The sequence below is a fragment of the Procambarus clarkii genome, chromosome 36, assembly GCF_040958095.1.
Source record: "Procambarus clarkii isolate CNS0578487 chromosome 36, FALCON_Pclarkii_2.0, whole genome shotgun sequence".
NCBI classification, from domain to species: Eukaryota; Metazoa; Arthropoda; class Malacostraca; order Decapoda; family Cambaridae; genus Procambarus; species Procambarus clarkii.
In genome coordinates this window covers 28,094,460-28,116,801 of record NC_091185.1, presented here as the reverse complement: position 1 = coordinate 28,116,801, position 22,342 = coordinate 28,094,460, and the positions used below count along the sequence as shown (strand labels likewise).

Genomic DNA, 22,342 nt, shown 5'->3' with positions numbered 1-22,342 from the left:
GAAATAGTCCGTGGTTAGTTTAAGAGTTTTAATTTAGGAGTTTAGTTTTTATATCCCAAGAGGAAGACGCGTACGAGTGGTATCCATATGCAGGCGATGAGTCACAATAACGTGGCTGTAGTATGTTGACCAGACCACACACTAGAAGTTGAAGGGACGACGACGTTTCGGTCCGTCCTGGACCATTCTCACAATCGACTTGAGAATGGTCCAGGACGGAACGAAACGTCGTCGTCCCTTCACCTTCTAGTGTGTGGTCTGGTCAACAAAATGGCCATTCATATTTAACTGACTATTCCATATAATAGTCAATACTTCTCAAGGTAGAATATAAAACTGTTAGAAAATCCATATTTTCATGGTGATTTTCCATACTAGAAGGCTATCAAATTCTTCAATATAATTGTCTATTAGTTGTTAACCATCATTACGATAGCTGAACTTTCTCTAAACAAGATATCATGCCGTAATGCAATTAACAAATATGTACTTTATTTTCCTCAGCGTTTCCACGCCCAGGTAAACTTAATATGCAAAAATATGCATTTGAGTTTACATGCAAAATACAACAAATCCGAGAATCTCGTTTCACGCTGAATAGGCACAGAAAGATCGGCTTACTATCTCAACATAGACCTAACGTATACTTACAGGTTAATCAATACGTTTTTACGGCGGCTGTAAGAATTTGCTCTTGTGATCAGAATATCCTACAAGAGGTTGTTGATATAGTTTAAGCCCAGGGTAGTGGTGTTGACAGGGGGAGGGAGTCTTAACGTGCCCTTAGGCCCCTGGGGTATGCATACCATTTGACTGGGCATTACACAAAGGTCAAATGTATTATGATATTTTGATGTTAGTTTCTCTCTTTTTGATAAATGATCTTTTTTTCATTTTCCTGTCAATCTTTACCTGTTTTTTTTTCGCTGTTGTGGTTGCTCGCACATATGGCCTTGATGACTCCCCGCCACACACCTGTCTCCCAGCTACTGCTTCAACAGGTTTTTTTTTTACACACCTGTCACTGAAACGCTTCTGGTAGCTGGTGCTATCTGAGATTTGCATTTAGAGAGTTTTCTATGGATTTTTTAACCCACAACTTTGTCTGATTGCATTAATCTCTCTTACTTTAAAGTATCCAAAATATATATATATATATATATATATATATATATATATATATATATATATATATATATATATATATATATATATATATATATATATATATATATATATTTATATATATATATATATATATATTCTAACAAGAGAAATTTACAGGTTTCCTCTAGAGATTCAAGCTTGATTGGGGTGTTGTTTATTCTCACGGTTTACAACTATATAACCTTTGTTTATCACAAGTAGACCTCAAGACGTATACTCCATAAAAGGATTAGGAACTTTACGTTATGCTCAATAAAGACAACTTTACATAAAGGCCTCGAACTTAATCACAATAAAAACTCCAGTAAAATTTAATTCAGTTGAAAATCAAGATGTCTGCTACCCACTGTACATGTTTACATGTTTACAAGGCAGTAAGTTCATAACACATTGTTTACAGGTCAGTAAGTTCATGACACATTGTTTACAGGGCAGTAAGTTCATGACACATTGTTTACAGGGCAGTAAGTTCATGACACATTGTTTACAGGTCAGTAAGTTCATTCTCATATTGTTTTACAGGTCAGTAAGTTCATGACACATTGTTTACAGGTCAGTAAGTTCATTCTCATATTGTTTTACAGGTCAGTAAGTTCATGACACATTGTTTACAGGTCAGTAAGTTCATTCTCATATTGTTTTACAGGTCAGTAAGTTCATGACACATTGTTTACAGGTCAGTAAGTTCATTCTCATATTGTTTTACAGGTCAGTAAGTTCATGACACATTGTTTACAGGGCAGTAAGTTCATGACACATTGTTTACAGGGCAGTAAGTTCATGACACATTGTTTACAGGTCAGTAAGTTCATTCTCATATTGTTTTACAGGTCAGTAAGTTCATGACACATTGTTTACAGGTCAGTAAGTTCATTCTCATATTGTTTTACAGGTCAGTAAGTTCATGACACATTGTTTACAGGTCCGTAAGTTCATTCTCATATTGTTTTACAGGTCAGTAAGTTCATGACACATTGTTTACAGGTCAATAAGTTCATTACACATTGTTTACAGGCCAGTAAGTTCATCACACATTGTTTACAGAGCAGTAAGTTCATTTTCACATTGTTTACAGGTCAGTAAGTTCATTCCCACATTGTTTACAAGTCAGTAAGTTTATTCCCACATTGTTTTACAGGTCAGTAGGTTGGTCACACATGATAACACTTCACGTGATACAATGTTCCCTCTCGATAAAGATAACCAAACCTACCACACAGGTGAACGGGTTTACCTTACCAAACCTGCCGGTTCCAGCGTTGCTTATCAGGACGAAGACCCAGACCAGAGACAGGAAGGTTGGGAAGCTTAGTGGGAGGAGTCTGAACCTCGCTCGCCCGTCGTGGGGTTCTGGAAGGACAGAATACTATGCAGGCGATGAGGCACAGTAACGTGGCTGAAGTATGTTGACCAGACCACACACACTAGATGGTGAAGGGACGACGACGACGTTTCGGTTCATCTTGGATCATTCTCAAATCGACTTGAGAATGGTCCTTGACGGACCGAAACGTCGTCGTCGTCGTCCCTTCACCTTCTAGTGTGTGGTCTGGTCAACAGAATGCTTTTTTTGAGGGGTGCGGGTGTTTGAAAATATTAATTGATGGTATGGAGTGGTGGTTGGTGGGTTTTGGAGTGGTGTGGAGTGGTGGTTGGTGGGTTTTGGAGTGGTGTGGAGTGGTGATTGGTGGGTTTTGGAGTGGTATGGAGTGGTGGTTGGTGGGTTTTTGAGTGGTGTGGAGTGGTGGTTGGTGGGTTTTTGAGTGGTGTGGAGTGGTGGTTGGTGGGTTTTGGAGTGGTGTGGGGTGGTGGTTGGTGGGTTTTGGAGTGGTGTGGAGTGGTGGTTGGTGGGTTTTGGATTGGTGTGGGGTGGTGATTGGTGGGTTTTTGAGTGGTGTGGGGTGGTGATTGGTGGGTTTTGGAGTGGTGTGGGGTGGTGATTGGTGGGCTTTTGAGTGGTGTGGGATGGTGATTGGTGGGCTTTTGAGTGGTGTGGGATGGTGATTGGTAGACTTTGGAAAGATGTGGGGGTGGTGATTGGTTGGCTTTTGAGTGTAGAGTGGTGATTGGTTGGCTTTTGAGTGGTGTGGGGTGGTGATTGGTTGGCTTTTGAGTGGTGTGGGGTGGTGATTGGTGGGCTTTGGAGGGATGTGGGGGGGGGGGGTGATTGGTTGGCTTTTGAGTGGTGTGGGGTGGTCATTGGTGTGCTTGTGTGTGGTGGTGATTGGTTTTCTCGTTAGAGTGGTGTTGGGGTAGGGATTACAGGTCATTTTAAAGTGATATAGGGTGATTGGTAGTTTTAGCTGGTGTTATGTAGTGTTGATTGGTAGCCTCGCTAAAGTGGTGTGGGATGATCGACAAAAATGGTGGATTGGGGTAAGGATTGGTACTTACCCAATTGTAACCAATCATCCAAACACCGACAATAACAGCTAAATTAGCATGTAACCATGATGAAATGGACCTAGATGTTTGTGTGTAAAGGCGAAGTAAACTCTCTCACCTGCATGTCTCACCTTCGCTTGAAACAACTCACATGCATGTCTCACCTTCGCTTGAAACAACTCGGCAAAGCCACGTCTGGTACGTTACCCAGTGCGTGACGTTAGCCTGACGTTGATTCGACGTAAATAACGTTGAATTGGCGTTGCTCTTCGTTATTGTGACCACTTGGTTATTTTTGGCATAAATCTACGTCCCTGTTCGCTATACCAAGGGTGTGTGGTACGTCCCTGGACGCTATAGCCAGTATGTACTCACCTAGTTGTACTCACCTAGTTGTGCTTGCGGAGGGTTGAGCTCTGGCTCTTTGGTCCCGCCTCTCAACCGTAATATGGTTGAGAGGCATAGGGTGTAGCCTTAACAACCAATCCACATATATGTGTGCGGTATATGGTGTAAGAACTAGCGAGGTGCCACCGCTTAGGGCATGGTTGGGACTGCTCCGTAATTAGGTTGGCTTAGGAAACGACCAAGAAGCTGGTTGAGCAAGAAGGTAAACCTCAGCCCTGCCAAACACTCTGATGGACAGAGATGGAGTGTTGACAGAAGTGATGACTTTCCATGTTCTCCTTCCACGCGCTCCCTCCTCCTCTCTCTCTCTCTCTCTCTCTCTCTCTCTCTCTCTCTCTCTCTCTCTCTCTCTCTCTCTCTCTCTCTCTCTCTCTCTCTCTCTCTCTCTCTTTCTCTTTCTCTCTCTCTCTCTCTCTCTCTCTCTCTCTCTCTCTCTCTCTCTCTCTCTCTCTCTCTCTCTCTCTCTCTCTCTCTCTCTCTCTCCCTCCCCTTTCTCCTTGCTCGTCTCTCTTCCTCATGTTCCATGAAACCCTACCGTCACTGTGATCACCTAACAGTGCTTGCCAAACTGTCTACGGGACAGTCCTGTCTATAGTTCTCTATGCCCCGTCTACCAGGGGCCTTGTTGTACCTGGTGCGTTACACAGCCATACACAGTTTCAAATGTAGATATGATAGAGCCCAGTAGGTTCAGGCACCTGTTCACCAGTTGATTGACAGTTGAAAGGCGGGACCAAAGAGCCAAAGCTCAACCCCCCGTAAGTACAACTAGGTGATTACAGCTTAACTATTCTGACGAATTTCTTTGTGGAATATGGCTTCGAATCTTGAATGTTTTATTGAATATGAAAAGGCTATCCTTGTCCACTTACATAGTCTCTCCTGCTGGGTGCCTTCTATTGATAAATACTTATTGAGTCCAATCGGTATCTTGTATGTTGTAATCATGTCCCCCCTCTGTTCCTTCTATCCTCTTGGGTTGTGAGATTGAGTTGCATTAGCCTATTCTTGATGGCTTAAAACCCTCTTAGCTCTGGAAAAAAATCTTGCTGCAAGCCTTAATATTTCTTCAATTTGGATTTTATTATCCACAAGTCCGGATTGCACGGCGCCGCTTTTAGCTAAATATCCAATAAAACAATAAAAAAATCTTAGTTAAATATAAAAAATTTGTTTACTGTGTGAAATACATGACTGTTGACCCGGAACTCACAGTTCCTGCGACGGCGCTGGAACCAGTCGTACGGGCGTTTGCCTTTCCATTGGAGACTTTCAGCGCCGTGGAGAGGGTGGACCTGCTGCATGGGTAACAGCTTCTCTCCCCCCGTATCAACTTACCCTGGCTTAGCGCCCTGGTGAGGCCACTCCAGACCAGGGGCCAGATTCACGAAAGCACTTGCGAACCTGTCCATCTTTTCTCAATCTTTGGCGGCTTTGTTTCCAATTATCAAACAGTTAATGAGCTCCGAAGCACCAGGAGGCTGTTTATAACAATAACAACAGTTAAATGGGAAGTTTTCATGCACGTAAACTGTTTAATAAATGTAACCAATGCCGTCAAAGATTGAGGAAAGATGTACACGTTCGTAAGTGCTTGCGTAAGTGCTTTCGTGAATCTGGTCCCAGGCCGACACCCGAGTGCAACTCCGTAGTCTCCTGAGACTGATGGATGCCTGCTGTGTGTGACTTCACAGATAGCGGCCATTGGATGGGCCACAGCTGCATGACCAGAACTCGTGTAACTGGCTCATCAAAAGTGTAACTTCCTGGGCTTAGAGATGATGAATATTATACACAATACTAGAGCAGGCGATGAGTCACAATAACGTGGCTAAAGTAAATTGACCAGACCACACACTAGAAGGTGAAGGGACGACGACGTTTCGGTCCGTCCTGGACCATTCTCAAGTCGATTGATTCAAAATCAATCCACAATACTAGAAAGATGAATATTCACAATTCTTCTTCTTGACACCACAAAGCTATCGTTGTCATATCGATTAAAGCTAACTCAGAATATGACATTCAGGATTTTTTTTTTAAATTAAGTTTTCACCAAGATTATTATATTATTATATCGGTAATATACAGATTATTATATCTAAAGCACCCTGGTTAGGTGGTAATATAATAACACCCTATAATAAGATCGAGGCACCCTCGTATATACCAACCCGTTCTCGCAAATTTAATAAGTCAATATTGACTTATTAAATATGTGCATAGGTGACATACTTAACATAATAGTTTCCCTTGAAAAGCTTCATAGAAAACACCGACCTTACCTAACCTACTTAGTATGTTAAGATAAGCATCTTATTGCTTGGTAATAACAATTACAATAATTGTACTTCGTACAATTATTACCTAACCTATACCTATAATAGGTTAAGTAACAATTGTAATTACGAAGCTATAAGATGCTTATTTTAACATACTAAGTAGGTTAGGTAAGGTCGGTGTTTTCTATGAAGCTTTTCAAGGGAAACTATTATGTTTAGTATGTCACCTATGCACGCAACTAATAAGTCAATATTGACTTATTAAATTTGCGAGAACGGGTTGTATATACACACGAGGAATATCATAGTCCCAGACAAGTTACAGCCCCGCTCCTGTGCCAGGTAAGTCCACTACGGGCTCACCATAGCCCGTGCTACTTCGGAACTTTTGTTCTAAGTAGCTGAATATAAAACAACAACAACATAGTCCCACCTAGTAAACATACCGTTTTCTATAGAAGTTCTTACGTTATTATATCTAAGGGGCATAGCGGAGTCCACTAACCCTCTGCTCACCATTAGTCGAGATTTTAGTCCCATTGCGGGTGTCAGAGTAGGGGAAGACTCCCGTCCCTATGCCCAACCACACCAGAGGTCTGATAAGCCCACTGAAGTCCCTGGATTTCCTCTCATTCGTTTGCCAAAGCATCGCTATTTCTTAGTTATCTCCTACTCGTGAGCTCTGGAACTCGCTAAACCGTTCACGAAACCTGTTGAAAGCAATGGAACTCATTATAAACAAAAAAACAATTATCCTGTCAGGTAATTTAGTATTATACATCATATGAAGTATAATAATCAACCCTAAATATAAACAATGCATTTATAATACAATTTCATCCGGTTAAATGATATGCAAATACCCATGATATCATGGATTGAATCTAATAGGACAAGGATGATTGGGTCGAGTCTCAAGGTACCTTTGTTGTGGTCCAGAGAAGGCTTAAAGTCTCATTTGGGTACATATTGGGTACATATAGACACATACACCAAGGGTAAACAAAAATAATTTGTATTTAGGGTAGGTGTAACCTGTGTGGCCCGGGTCTTTTTGTCTGTCTCCCGCCTGTCCATCTATCTATCCATTCATCTATGGGTCTACTTATTTTTTCATCCATCTATCCATATATCTATCCATCTACCCGATTATCAGTTTAGCTGTCAACCTATCCCTCCATCTATTCAAACGTCTATCCATATTATATATATATATATATATATATATATATATATATATATATATATATATATATATATATATATATATATATATATATATATGTCGTACCTAGTAGCCAGAACGCACTTCTCAGCCTACTATGCAAGGCCCGATTTGCCTAATAAGCCAAGTTTTCATGAATTATTTGTTTTTCGACAACCTAACCTACCTAACCTAACCTAACCTAACTTTTTCGGCTACTTAACCAAACCTAACCTATGAAGATAGGTTAGGTTAGGTTAGGTAGGGTTGGTTAGGTTCGGTCATATATCTACGTTAATTTTAACTCCAATAAAAAAAAATTGACCTCATACATAATGAAATGGGTAGCTTTATCATTTCATAAGAAAAAAAATAGAAAAAATATATTAATTCAGGAAAACTTGGCTTATTAGGCAAATCGGGCCTTGAATAGTAGGCCAAAAAGTGAGTTCTGGCTACTAGGTACGACATATATATATATATATATATATATATATATATATATATATATATATATATATGTCGTACCTAATAGCCAGAACGCACTTCTCAGCCTACTATTCAAGGCCCGATTTGCCTAATAAGCCAAGTTTTCATGAATTAATGTTTTTTCGTCTACCTAACCTACCTAACCTAACCTAACCTAGCTTTTTTTGGCTACCTAACCTAACCTTACCTATAAATATAGGTTAGGTTAGGTTAGGTAGGGTTGGTTAGGTTCGGTCATATATCTACGTTAATTTTTACTCCAATAAAAAAAAATTGACCTCATACATAGAGAAAAGGGTTGCTTTATCATTTCATAAGAAAAAAATTATAGTAAATATATTAATTCAGGAAAACTTGGCTTATTAGGCAAATCGGGCCTTGAATAGTAGGCTGAGAAGTGAGTTCTGGCTACTAGGTACGACATATATATATATATATATATATATATATATATATATATATATATATATATATATATATATATATATATATCCAAATATCTATCCATTCATCTTTCCATCGATCCATCAATTTTACTCTTATCTGCTTGTCTCTGTCTCTCTGTCTATCTCTCTCTCTCTCTCTCTATCTGCCTCTCTATCTGCCTCTCTATCTGTCTCTGTCTGTCAGTTAGCCTGTCTCTATGTATCTCTATCTCACTTTCTCGCTCTATCTCTATCTCTCTCTATCTGTCTCTCTTTCTCTATCTTTCTGTCATTTTCTCTGTCTGTATTTTACTCCGTGTCTCTCGGCCACTTTCGAGATGCCGAGCAATATATGGTTGTTGAGTAGTTAAGAGAGTATCTACGATTTACTTTTATGTTAAAGAAGCTAAAAATTTACTCTTAAAAAAATGTATTTTATCTTTATAATCACTATCGTTCCTCACGCATTATTCGTCTCCTTTTTTCCCTATTTTACCATAAAAGTAAATCGTAAATACTCTTCAAACTACTTAACAATATTCGTAAAGTAGGACTGAACCATCTTGGTCAAGAGTTCCATCTTTTGGTCTTCTAATATTTGTATTCCACATCACATCACGACAGTATACTTATAATGCATTTGGTGTATCACAAACTGTTCAGTTCTAAAGCCTTTCTATTTTATTTTCTAATGCCACATCAGAATTTTACAGACCTACATATAAGGAAAAGTTCCCCCATAAAATAGTATAGTTGTTTAGATGTGTCTGTTACCCATCATATATATTTTTGTATATTGTATTTTATACAATATTCAATATATATATATATATATATATATATATATATATATATATATATATATATATATATATATATATATATATATATATATATATATATATATATATCTATAGCATATATCTTGGGTCCGTGGAACTTGTGTATCAGTGCTCTATAATACATCCTGGGAGCCATGGATCCTGTGTATTAGTGCTCTATAATACATCCTTGGGCCCGTGGATCTTGTGTATTAGTGCTCTATAATTCATCCGTGGGCCCGTGGATCTTGTGCATCAGTGCTCTATAATACATCCTTGGGCCCGTGGATCTTGTGTATTAGTGCTCTATAATACATCCTTGGGCCCGTGGATCTTGTGTATTAGTGCTCTATAATACATCCTTGGGCCCGTGGATCTTGTGTATTAGTGCTCTATAATACATCCTTGGGCCCATGGATCTTTACCGTCATAGAGCGTTTTATAATACAGTTAGTGGAGGACCCTACACGAGAATACACCAAGAAAATAGTCTGAAACATTAACATGTCTATCGATGACAATCTCTCACAGAAACTCACTAATAGACTTCGATCTCTGCCTGCAAATTGCCATTCAAGTTACAGCATTGCATATGCATGAGTCAATGAATAAACTGGGTTACTAATCACGAATATCATAAAGCAGAGGACAAAGTTCATTGATCTCTGAATAAATTACTAAGTTCAATGAGTTGAGCAAATATGACGGGTTTTTAACACGTTATTTATGGAGATTAATCAGAAGTTGAGTAATTTTAGGCCCATCAGAATGAGGTGTTGGCTGTGGAGCATCTCCCTTTATTGTGTAATTGTTAACTCATATATTAAACATATAGTGACATTAACCGATCCGACAATACCAATGATTGGTTCGGGTAGATGGATAACAAGGCTTTTCAGGCCTCCTGGACAAGTTTCAGTGACCGAGGCTGTCTCATGAGGAAGATCAAGCTAAGTTTCAGACCACAAATATATTTTGTCTCACTCTGTCCGTCTCTCTCTCTCTCTCTCTCTCTCTCTCTCTCTCTCTCTCTCTCTCTCTCTCTCTCTCTCTCTCTCTCTCTCTCTCTCTCTCAAAATAAAAATTAGTTCCCCTATTGCTTTGACGCTTCGGAAAATATGGGGGCAGTGTTGAAATTGGGTGTTTATAGTAGTACGGCTGAAGTTTGAATATCCGAAAATTTATATTCCTTGAAAGAAGAAATTTACCCATCTGCTTTCTATCTGTGCGAAGGTGGGTATCTGCCTTCGGTTGGTAGGGCTGAGGGAGGAGTTAAGACTGTATTTAACATGTGTGTTTATTGTGTTACGGACGAAACATGAATATAAAAAAACGTTAATTTTCCCCTGTATCAGCGAATGATGTTTCATATAATTAGAAGAAAAATAACCACTCGTTGGAAATTTTTTGTTTTTAAATTTACATGGTTAGTTTGCAGCAAGTGCGAAAACTCCTCATGGGGGTCTGAATGTGACCCTCTAACGCTGTTTCCGTCTGCATTCGGGCGACTCCGGCCAGCCTATGTTTATCCTATACCCCAGAATGTTCCTACTGCCAATTTAGGTGAGCTTAGCCCCAAGGGACAACGTTGGACACACTGACATTCTCTCCCATATATATATATATATATATATATATATATATATATATATATATATATATATATATATATATATATATATATATATATATATATATTGTAACTTAGAAAAAGTTACAATAGTCAGTAATAGTTTATTATATAAATTAAAATTTATTAATGAAAATTTAGTCCTTTTTTTTAATTTTCATTCAAAAATAGTACTCCCTGCTTTTAATCTCTCATGGTATCAACACCGCTGAGCCAAGGCGAAAAAAAAATCGCGATCATTTGGGCTCGACCTTGGAGAGGCTGGTGCTGGCTGAGGACCACACTCGTGGAGTCATTACTCAGAGCGCACCCATTACGGTATTCGAGGATATGCCCACGCAAAGTCTATCTCGGTGGCTGGGCCAATAGACTCAGCAATTTCGAGAGAGTTAGCAAAGATTTGGAATGGAATGACTGAGCTCGCTGGCCCTCCCTCTCTTTCCTGCGATAAAATTAAACGCTTAGTGTCTTTATGAATAAATCCACAAGGGCCGTGACGAGGATTCGAACCTGCGTCCGGGAGCATCCCAGACACTGCCTTAATCGACTGAGCTACGACAGGGTAAAAGGGTTGAAAGAGATTGAGAGATGCTTAGTGTCTTTATTTTTGTGTTCTAATAATTCACCGCGTATAGTAAACGGTAGAACGGATTTTTAAATCTGAAAATACGGCCATATAGGTCAGGGAAAACGGTTCCTGTTGCTCCTGTTGATATGTAAACGGTCGTCAACCCGGATGCATCTCATCTTCCCGCCTGAAGAATGAAGACACTTACCAACACACTGAATAGAGCGCTCACTTCGTTAAAGTAATGAGGGCATATTCATGCTACGAGTCATTAGACGCGAGTCATTTACCCAGAATAACCGGCGATGTTTGCCCGATAGTTTTACCACAACTTTCATTGAGATTTGCAGTTTATTTTGGCGTTCTAAGAAGAACTTGATCTAATTGAGCGGACACTGGGAAGGCGATCATGTGTTGAACTCCCAAGACTCCGACAGATTCTTTATCTCCTTGAATCAGTCTCCGCGAGGACTTGGTCTCATCAGCTGATAGAACTGACTGAATTAGATAGCCATAGTGGGACTTTTCATTTGTCATTATATACATGAGATGATATTCAGGTCAATCTGATCGCTCATTTTCGCTGAGGCCATTAGTAAGCGTTTTATGGAAAGTGAAATTAGTGGGTTTTGATCACCTGCATGCAAAACGGATTTACACACACATACACACACACACACACACACACACACACACACACACACACACACACATGAGCCACAGAGACGTAAGAAGGAACTTTTTCAGTGTCAGAGTAGTTAACGAATGGAATGCATTAGGCAGGGATGTGGTGGAGCCTGACTCCATACACAGTTTCAAGTGTAGATATGATAGAGCCCAGTAGGCTCAGGAACCTGTACACCAGTTGATTGACAGTTGAGAGGCGGGACCAAAGAGCCAGAGCTCAACCCCCGCAAGCACAAATAGGTGAGTACACACACACACACACACACACACACACACACACACACACACACACACACTCATACAAGTATTAGATGTAATGAGGACATAGAATTAGATACAACAGAGTTAGGATCGAATATATTAATAAAAGGAGAGAATTGGATAGAAACAATCAGAACGATATTGCGATCAGAGAGAAAAATAAACCTAAATTACTACATAGACATATAAGAAGGAAAATGTCGGTGAACGACCAAGTGACAAGACTAAGGAGAACAAAAGGGGCATATACAGAAAGTGACAAGGTAATCTGCGACGCACTGAATACCAGTTTCCATGGAGTGTTCACTACTGAGCCTGAGCAGCTCTTAATTGGTAGAAGAGGAGATGACCCAAGATGAGAGACTAACGGATATAGAAGTGACAGTAGAGGAGGTAATGAAACAGTTAACAACACTGGATGAAACTAAAGCAGTTGGACCAGACAATGTATCACCATGGATACTAAAAGAGGCAGCGCAAGCCCTCAGCGTGCCTCTGGCAAGAATCTACAATGAGTTACTTACGAAGGGAGAGTTGACCAATTGCTGGAAGAAAGCAAATGTGAAACCAATTTTCAAGGAGGAGGTAGGGACGAGGCACTTAACTGCAAACCAGTATCACTGACAAACATCCCCTTTATAGGAACAAATCACCAAGGGCCGTGACGAGGATTCGAATCTACGTCCGGGAGCATCCCAAACGCTGCCTTAATCGACTGAGCTACGACTTGGTCAAAAGGAGTTGAAACCGAAGTTCTACTGAACTTACTGGATCCTGCAGCCTCTCCGAGGCACAAACCAGGGTTTTAAACAACTACCCCCTGCACCCGTGCTATGTTAATAGGCCGTTCTCTCTCTTCGCCCTTACATCATTACACATAGAAATCACAATTGCGTGATGCATCAAATGAACAAATCCACAAGGGCCGTGACGAGGATTCGAACCTGCGTCCAAGACCATAAGGCAGCGTCTGGGATGCTCTCAGACGCAGGTTCGAATCCGCGTCACGGCCCTTGTGGATTTGTTCATTTGATGCATCACGCTATTGTGATTTCTGTGTGTGCTTGAAGGAATAATCAGGTTAAGACTGGTTACGCACAGAACAGAACAGAACCTAACCTAACCTAACCTAACCTTTTACCAGTCTCCGTGGTGTAGTGGTAAGACACTCGCCTGGCGTTCCGCAAGCGCTTTGTCATGGGATCGTATCCTGGCCGGGGAGGATTTACTGGGCGCAAATCCTTAACTGTAGCCTCTGTTTAACGCAACAGTAAAATGTGTACTTGGTTGTAACAATGATTCTTCGCGGCGGGGATCGTATTCCAGGGACCTGCCCGAAACGCTACTCGTACTATTGGCTGTACAAGAATGTAACAACTCTTCTATATATCTCAACATTAGGAATGTAAACAAACACCAACATTGGTTCAGAGAAGGGAAATAATGTCAAACAGACCATCTAGAATTCAATGATAAAGTAACAAAAATAAGGCAGGACAGAGAAGGATGGGCAGACTGCATATTTCTGCACTGTCAAAAAGCCTTTGATTCAGTACCGCACAGGAGACTGCTACTCAAACTTCAGAGGCAGGTGGAAATAAGCCGAGAAGCCCTTGCTGGAATTACCTAACAGGTAGGAGCCAGAGAGAAATAGTCTGGGTCGAGGAGTCAGACTGGCGAACAGTAACGAGTGGAGTACCTCAAGGATCGGTGCTGGGACCAGTTCTATTTTTAATATACGTGAACGACTTGTCTACTGGAGTCGAGTCCTGTATGTCGAGGTTCGCGGATGACGCGAAACTAATGATACGATTTGTCAGATGAGGATTGTAGAAACCTGCAAGAGAACTTGAAGAAGCTTCAGAGATGGTCAGAGAAATGGCTACTGGAGTTCACCACGAGTAAATGTAATGTTACGAAATGGGACTAGGTGATAGGAGACCAAAGGGACAGTACACAATGAAGGGGAACACCTGTGACGACGCGAGAAAGAGACCTGGGTGTGGACGTAACACCTAATCTAACTCCTGAGGCACATATAAATAGGATAACGACAGCAGCGTACTCTACACTGGCGAAAGTTAGAACATCATTCAGAAACCTAAGTGAGCAGGCTTTTAGGGCGCTTTACACTGCCTACGTGAGGCCAGTCTTAGAGTATGCCGCCTCATCATGGAGTCCCCATCTGAAGAATCACATAAGGAAACTGGAAAAGGTTCAGAAATTTGCGGCGAGGCTTGGCCCAGAGTTGCGACGGATGGGATATGAAGAGTGCCTGAAGGAACTAAACTTGACTTCGCTAGAAAAAAAGGAGGAACGGGGAAATATGATTGCAACATATAAAATACTTAGAGGGGGATTGACAGAGTGGAATTAGACGAAATGTTCACACGGAATACCAACAGAACGAGGGGACATGGGTGAAAGCTAGAGACTCGGAGGGGTTACAGAGATGTTAGGAAGTTTTCTTTTAGCGTGAGAGGAGAATTGGAATGAATTAAAGGAGCACATTGTGGAAGCAAACACTAGTCATAGTTTTAAAACTAGATATGATAGAGAAGTAAGACAGGAGTAATTGCTATAAACAACCGGTGCTGGTTTCAAGAAAGTCGGGATCCAAGAGCCAATGCTCGATTCTGCAAGCACAAATAGGCGAGTACAAATAGGTGAGTGCACACCACACACACACGCACAAACACACAAACACACAAACAAACACACACACACACACACAGGGAGGACTGGTGGCTGAGTGGACACAGCGCTCTAGACCCGTGGACCTAGGGACCGGGGTTCGATACCAGCAGCCGGCGGAAACAGATTAACAGAGTTTCAGCACATATTTCACAATGAATGTTAAAAGAAACTATGAAGACTGGCAGTCCTTCCTCCAGCTTTAAATGGGGACCATTAGGAATGAAGTTTTACCCAGCTGTTGGGTAAATAGAAAATAAAAAAATGGGTAAATAGAAAATTGGGTAAACATAAGATGACGAATGTCGTACAAAACTAGGTATACGTTCCTAGTATACGAAACTAGGGAGGAAAGGGGACACTTAACTATATATCAGTGTCACTAACATATCCTGCGAGGTACTTGGTAATGTAACAAGGATAAAATCATGTTTAACACCTTATCTCGAGGTTATCTTGAGATGATTTCGGGGCTTAACGTCCCCGCGGCCCGGTCCTCGACCAGTGCCTCCTTTTTGTTACACTCCCACCCCCAGGAAGCAGCCCGTAGCAGCTGTCTAACTCCCAGGTATCTATTTACTGCTAGGTAACAGGGATATCAGGGTGAAACATTTTGCCCATTTGTCTCCGCCTCCACCGGGGATCGAACCCGGAACCTCAGGACTACGAATCCGAAGCGCTGTCCACCCAGCTGTCAGGCGCCTTGAGAGGTATAAATAAGTAAATATAGACCAACATGGATTCAGGGAAGGGAAATCATGCCTAACAAGCCTATTGAAGTTCTATGATAACCTAACAGAACGATAACGTACACGAGACAGAAGAGAGAGGATACATGATAGAGATATCAAATATAAATTGTTATCCACACTTCAGCGGTAATAAATAGCTCAGTCGCACGGGTCCGAGGTTCGAGTCTCCCAGAGACCAGGTGAATGGAATGGATGTTATCTTGAGACGATTTCGGGGCTTTTTAGTGTCCCCGCGGCCCGGTCCTCGACCAGGCCTCCACCCCCAGGAAGCAGCCCGTGACAGCTGACTAACACCCAGGTACCTATTTTACTGCTAGGTAACAGGGGCATAGGGTGAAAGAAACTCTGCCCATTGTTTCTCGCCGGCGCCCGGGATTGAACCCGGGACCACAGGATCACAAGTCCAGCGTGCTGTCCGCTCGGCCGACCGGCTCCCTCACGTGGCTACATCACAGACAGGCCAAACATACTCATGCCACAAGCAGTTCACCATCACACAACCAGATCCCTGGCCACAGCATAGCTCTGTGCCACGGAAGCACAGCGTGCTGTCCGCTCGGCCGACCGGCTCCCGGATATATAAAATACTTACGGGGATTGAACAATAAAATGTTCCAAATGATAACCAGTAAGCCAAGGTATCATGGATGGAATCTTGAGAATCAGAGAAATAGAAATGTTAGGTAATTTGCATATATCATAAGTGTTGTAAGAAAATGTATTGAACTCTACGAGTAAATTGAAGAACATTAGTAAACACTTGAGAGGAATGAGTCAATTCATAATTTGAATTGGAAGGGGGGAGGGAGGGAATTATCAGGGAAAAGCGTCAAGCCATTACGACTATGTAACACTTGTTTGGGGTCAGGATAAGGATCTGGGATGGGACGGGGGGGGAAGGAATGGTGCCCAACCACTTGGATGGTCGGGGATCGAACGCCGACTTGCATGAAGCAAGACCGTTGCTTCCCCACCATTTGGGGGCACCATTTGGGGAATGAATGGTTGGGAATGGTCCTTCCATTATTAATGGAGAGAAGGAATAGTCCTTCCCACCCGTCCCATCACAAATCCTTATCCTTACCCTTTCCAAGTGCTATATAGTCGTAATGGCTTGGTGCTTTCCCCTAATAATTCTCTCCCTCCCCCACCCATCCTCTTTTTCAAATATGTAAATTAACCTCCAAGGAGGAGGGAAGGGAAGAGACTTATTCCTCTCAGTGTTTGCTAGTGTTGTAAAAATTATGAGGAGGAACATAGGAATTATAACGGAAAGACAGCAATAAGATGACCTGGACAAGATGAAAGAACTGTCCAACAAATGCCTACTTGAACGTAACTCATAGAGAAGAATCTTACTTAAGAAATCACAAGGAACTTGTCTATTGAAGCTCATATCAACATTATGTCATCAGCGGCATGTGCAAGACTGGCTTACAGTAACTTTGATCAATTTGATATAAGGAATCATTCAGAACTTTGTATACCACATACCTCGGATCAGTCCTGCAGTATGCTGTTTTGAGTCCTGTCAAGGCAAGCACAAGACGAGGTAAGAGAAGGACTAAAGGTTTACCACTAGACTAGTCCCGGATCTACGAGGCATGAGTTATGAGGAAAGGCTGCGTGAATTACACAAGTCGCTGGAAAATGGAGGAGTTAGAGGAGACATTAACAGACACTTAAATTCTCAAGGGGGATTTGAATGGGTAGATAAATACCCATTTATTAAGGGTGATACACCCACAAGGGTCACTAGTGGAAACTTAGTATGCAAATGAGACAGAGAAATTAGAAATAATTTTTTCAGTGTCAGTAGGTAATGAATGGAATGCATTAGGCAGTGATGTGGTGGAGGCTGACTCCATACACAGTTTCAACTGTAGACATAGAGCCCAACTGATATACAAGAACAAATCCACAAGGGCCGTGACGAGGATTCGAACCTGCGTCCGGGAGCATCCCAGACACTCATTACACCAGTGTAATGATATACAAGAACCTGTACACCAGTTGCCTGACCCAAGAGCCGAGACTCGGCTCCTGCAAGCGAAATTAGATGAGCGCACACGCACGCACGCACGCACACACACACACACACACACACACACACACAGAGTTGTGTGTGGAAACTGAGCGCCCAAATGAGCCACAGAGATATTAGAAAGAACTTTTTTAGTGTCAGAGTGGTTGACAAATGGAATGCATTAGGAAGTGATGTGGTGGAGGCTGACTCCATACACAGTTTCAAATGTAGATATGATAGAGTGTAGGCTCAAGAACCTGTACACCTGTTGACTGACAGTTGAGAGGCGGGACCAAAGAGCCAGAGCTCAACCCCCGCAAGCACAACTAGGTGAGTACACACACACACACACACACACACACACACACACACACACACACACACACACACACACACACACACACTTACGTCCTTGAAGCTAATTCGATTCTAAGTTTTATATGTAAATGCAATTATGTTCACTGCGAAAAAGACATTTATCTGACTAACCTGACGAGGCCATTCACGTCATGTCTTGGAGACGTCCGCACTATCACTCACCAGCTAAATCGATAATTAAAACTTTCATCATAGTCTGTGCTTTCCGTCAGTCAGTTTTCAACACGGTGGAAGAGAAGTCAACTTTTCGTCTAAAAACGATCAAATACTCGTCTTAGTAACTAATATTTTTGTTTACTTTGATTTGCAACATTTAACATTGAATTCCATTCATCTGGGCTGTAGGCGACTCGAACCCTGGACCCCACGGCGTGTGAGGCCGAAGCTCCATCGACTGGGCTATCAGTAGCCTTAATAAGGAAAATTTCCAAAAAGCAGCATCCTTTTAACATAAAAATTCATCTTTATCAAAATATCACCCAAGATATCACCTTGAGCAAGATATAAGTTCAGATATCTGCATCACCTGCCAGCTAGAGGAAACATTGTATGATGAAGACTGAGGAAAGACTGAGGACAGACTGAGGACACTTTAAACCGACGTTTTCATGACGTTGGAAGACCTGAGGAGACCGGGCTGCCTCATCAGTGGAGTAGATTTACAGTCGCAAGTTAAACTCCCCCAAACTTCTGTCTCTGGGTCTATCTTAAACGATATTAATACATTTATATAAATTCAGAAATTATCAGGAACGTCAGATTCAGAGATTATCAGCAACGTCAGATTCAGAGATTATCAGGAACGTCAGATTCAGAGGTTATCAGGAACGTCAGATTCAGAGGTTATCAGGAACGTCAGATTCAGAGATTATCAGGGACGTCAGATTCAGAGATTATCAGGAACGTCAGATTCAGAGATTATCAGGAACGTCAGATTCAGAGGTTATCAGGAACGTCAGATTCAGAGATTATCAGGAACGTCAGATTCAGAGATTATCAGGAACGTCAGATTCAGAGATTATCCAGAACGTCAGATTCAGAGATTATCCAGAACGTCAGATTCAGCGATTATCAGGAACGTCAGATTCAGAGATTATCAGGAACGTCAGATTCAGAGATTATCAGGAACGTCAGATTCAGAGATTATCAGGAACGTCAGATTCAGAGATTATCAGGAACGTCAGATTCAGAGATTATCATGAACGTCAGTAAACTTGCCAACGACACTAAAATATAGTTTATAATAAATTCAGTCAAAGCCCAGCAAATATTACAGGGCTTTGACTGAAGGGCTGAATTAAACAGACAAAATTGACTGAAAATTAAATTTCAATGATAAAATCTCTACTTCTAAGCATATAAAGATAAAACAGGATTACAAGCCATCATTTAAAGATTCTAAGCAATAGTGAAATTGAAAATGCAAATTGCTCAAAGCATCTGGGATTCACGATTAGTACGAAGCGAGGACTAATCTGCTAATCAGTGCTCGAAAGAGAGCCCCGCAAGCTGAAATATATTAACAAAAGCGTGAATGTTAATCCTCAAGACTTATGTTTTGCGTGTAAGATCCACTTTGTTATTCACTGGAGAACTGAGCAACGTGCTCTAAGATTTTTTTTTTCAATTTCTTTCTTTACTCTGCACCCCATACCCATCCTGTGGGCGGTGGTGGAAAGAGTTACAGAGGCACATAATGGGTTCAGGAACTGAACCCCATAGTTCGTTTAGCTAAGCAAGAGACAATCTCTCGTAGATACACAATTATTAATGTTATATACACATGTACGTACGTATATATATATATATATATATATATATATATATATATATATATATATATATATATATATATATATATATATATATATCACAAGTGATTCAACAAGAGGCTCAAAACAGTCACTACACAAGGCACTTTACATCTATGGTGAGTCACACAGTTACTAGTCTTGCTCCACACATTTGCCATTAAAAAACATAAATTTTGAACAATGGAAACCAAAATTTACTTGTTCTTGACGGGCGTAGAGCAAGAAAAGTGTTGAGGAAAAATACACAAGCGGATGAAAATGTTGAACAAGGGAGATACAGATTTGTGCTTTAAAGAGTCAATTTAAAATAGAACAAGACAGAGTGGACTCAAATAGTTTATAATCAGAAAATAAATAAACTCTGCGGTTCAGAATTGTAGATCTGTTGAATTACTAAGTATCAGAAAGCAGTAAATTTATTGGAATGTTTCAAACACAGGTTTGATAAGTACATAAGTAAAGGTTGGTAGATACAGAGAGGAGCTGTTTAATATAGGGGGTCAATGAACCTTTTGCAAGTTCCCTTCTTCATCAACTGACCCATTTCATCAAAGGAAATTACTAGAGGAGCGGAAATTGTCAGTCAAATCAGAGACTACATTTTGAATTTGTTAAAATTTGGAACTATACAATCACAGTATTAAAAAAAGCTAGGAAAATCTGCTAGCTCTACAAGACGCTCTACAAGACGTCTACAAGACGCTACAAGACGCAAGACGTTTCTGCCTGTTCTCCACGAGGCCACAAGTGCCGTGGTGGGGGAGAGTGAAGCAACATACTCGATACTTTCTCTCTCTAGAAGCATCTGCTTCACTAGCCAAAGTGCTCACGCATACGACTTGAAAATCGATATTCAATATTCAGCACACGCCTTGCCAGCACCTCTACCATCTCACCAAGATGTTCAACACACACCTTGCCAGTACCTCTCCCATCTCACCAAGATGTTCAACACACACCTTGCCAGCACCTCTCCCATCTCACCAAGATGTTCAACACACGCCTTGCTTGTACCTCTTCCAATCTCACCAAGATGTTCAACAACACACACACCTTGCCAGCACCTCTCCCATCTCACCAAGATGTTCAACACACACCTTGCTTGTGCCTCTTCCAATCTCACCAAGATGTTCAACAACACACACACCTTGCCAGCACCTCTACCATCTCACCAAGATGTTCAACACACACCTTCCCAGCACCTCTCCCATCTCACCATGATGTTCAACACACACACACACCCTTGCCAGCACCTCTACCATCTCACCAAGATGTTCAACACACACCTTCCCAGCACCTCTCCCATCTCACCAAGACAGCGTGCGTGGACCTGGCCTGCGACAGTCAGGCCTCCAGCCATAAGGAAGGCGCGTGCACAACTGTTTACGTTCCGACACTCAGATGTCCTGATGGGATATCTCACGGTTTATGCCAAGTGGAAGGTGTTCGATCCCTGAACGCGAGGAACAAGGATCGAACAGTACACCGAACTGGTAAACATTCATGATTGACGGCCGTCAAAATTGGGTGGAGTGAGGACTGGGTATTTAGGGCGGATGTGTGATGGGGAATCGATTAATAAGGTGTTTTATTATCCTTAATAATTCAACTTCCTAATGGCTTGTACTTCAGGATGTCTGTATCAGCGAGTTTAATGGACTGCCTCGCTAAGAATTTGATAAACCTAACAGTCGCTCACAATCAGATAAATTGTTATGAACAACAATGGTAATATGAAGTCTGCCTTCGTCTATTGAACCGAAATATAATATAATATATAATATAATATAATATAATATAATATATATTTATAGATATATCTTAGGATAAAGCGTCACAAGATAAACTTTTCTTTTCCCTTATCGCAAAGTGAAATTGCGTGGCAATAGACGCTAAGGTGATTTTCGAAGCTTCGCACGACTCCTCCTCGAACAGTAGGATTATTAAAGGATCAATAATCCTCATTAATGTTATTGACCCTGACCTTACGAGCAGCTGTGGTACTGATGGGTGAGAATGGTCCATTGAAGTACCGGATTGTCCTCTCTGATGAATAGAGAAAGTGAGTCGGTTCTTTATTCAAAAATGTGTTTCTAATTCCAATAATAATATATTACAATAGTAGTACAAGTGAAAAAGTTAAAAATGTAAATTTAACATTTAATCTATCCTTCAAAAAGGATTGATTTGTGGGTCACTGGAGACAGCCTAACCTCGTAAACAAATTTCAAATGCTTAATTATCCAGCCTCCCAATTACCTCTTTATGAATGGAAAAGATTTAACACACGATTCGCATTTTTCGTAACTAATTGCGTTTGTCTACAAACGTTGATCAGTGAGCTCACCTTC

The 22,342-nt window shown here is 41.1% G+C and overlaps 1 long non-coding RNA gene across 1 annotated transcript; it reads right to left on the bottom strand.

Moving 5' to 3' along the window:
• Window positions 1-1,325: 1,325 nt before the first annotated feature.
• Window positions 1,326-22,039, bottom strand: LOC138371514 (uncharacterized). Its single transcript, XR_011230523.1, has 3 exons — window positions 21,976-22,039; window positions 6,759-6,952; window positions 1,326-2,517 (listed from the first exon to the last, which is right to left on the bottom strand). It is a non-coding gene; the product is annotated as an uncharacterized lncRNA (long non-coding RNA).
• Between the last annotated feature and the right edge of the window lie 303 nt (window positions 22,040-22,342).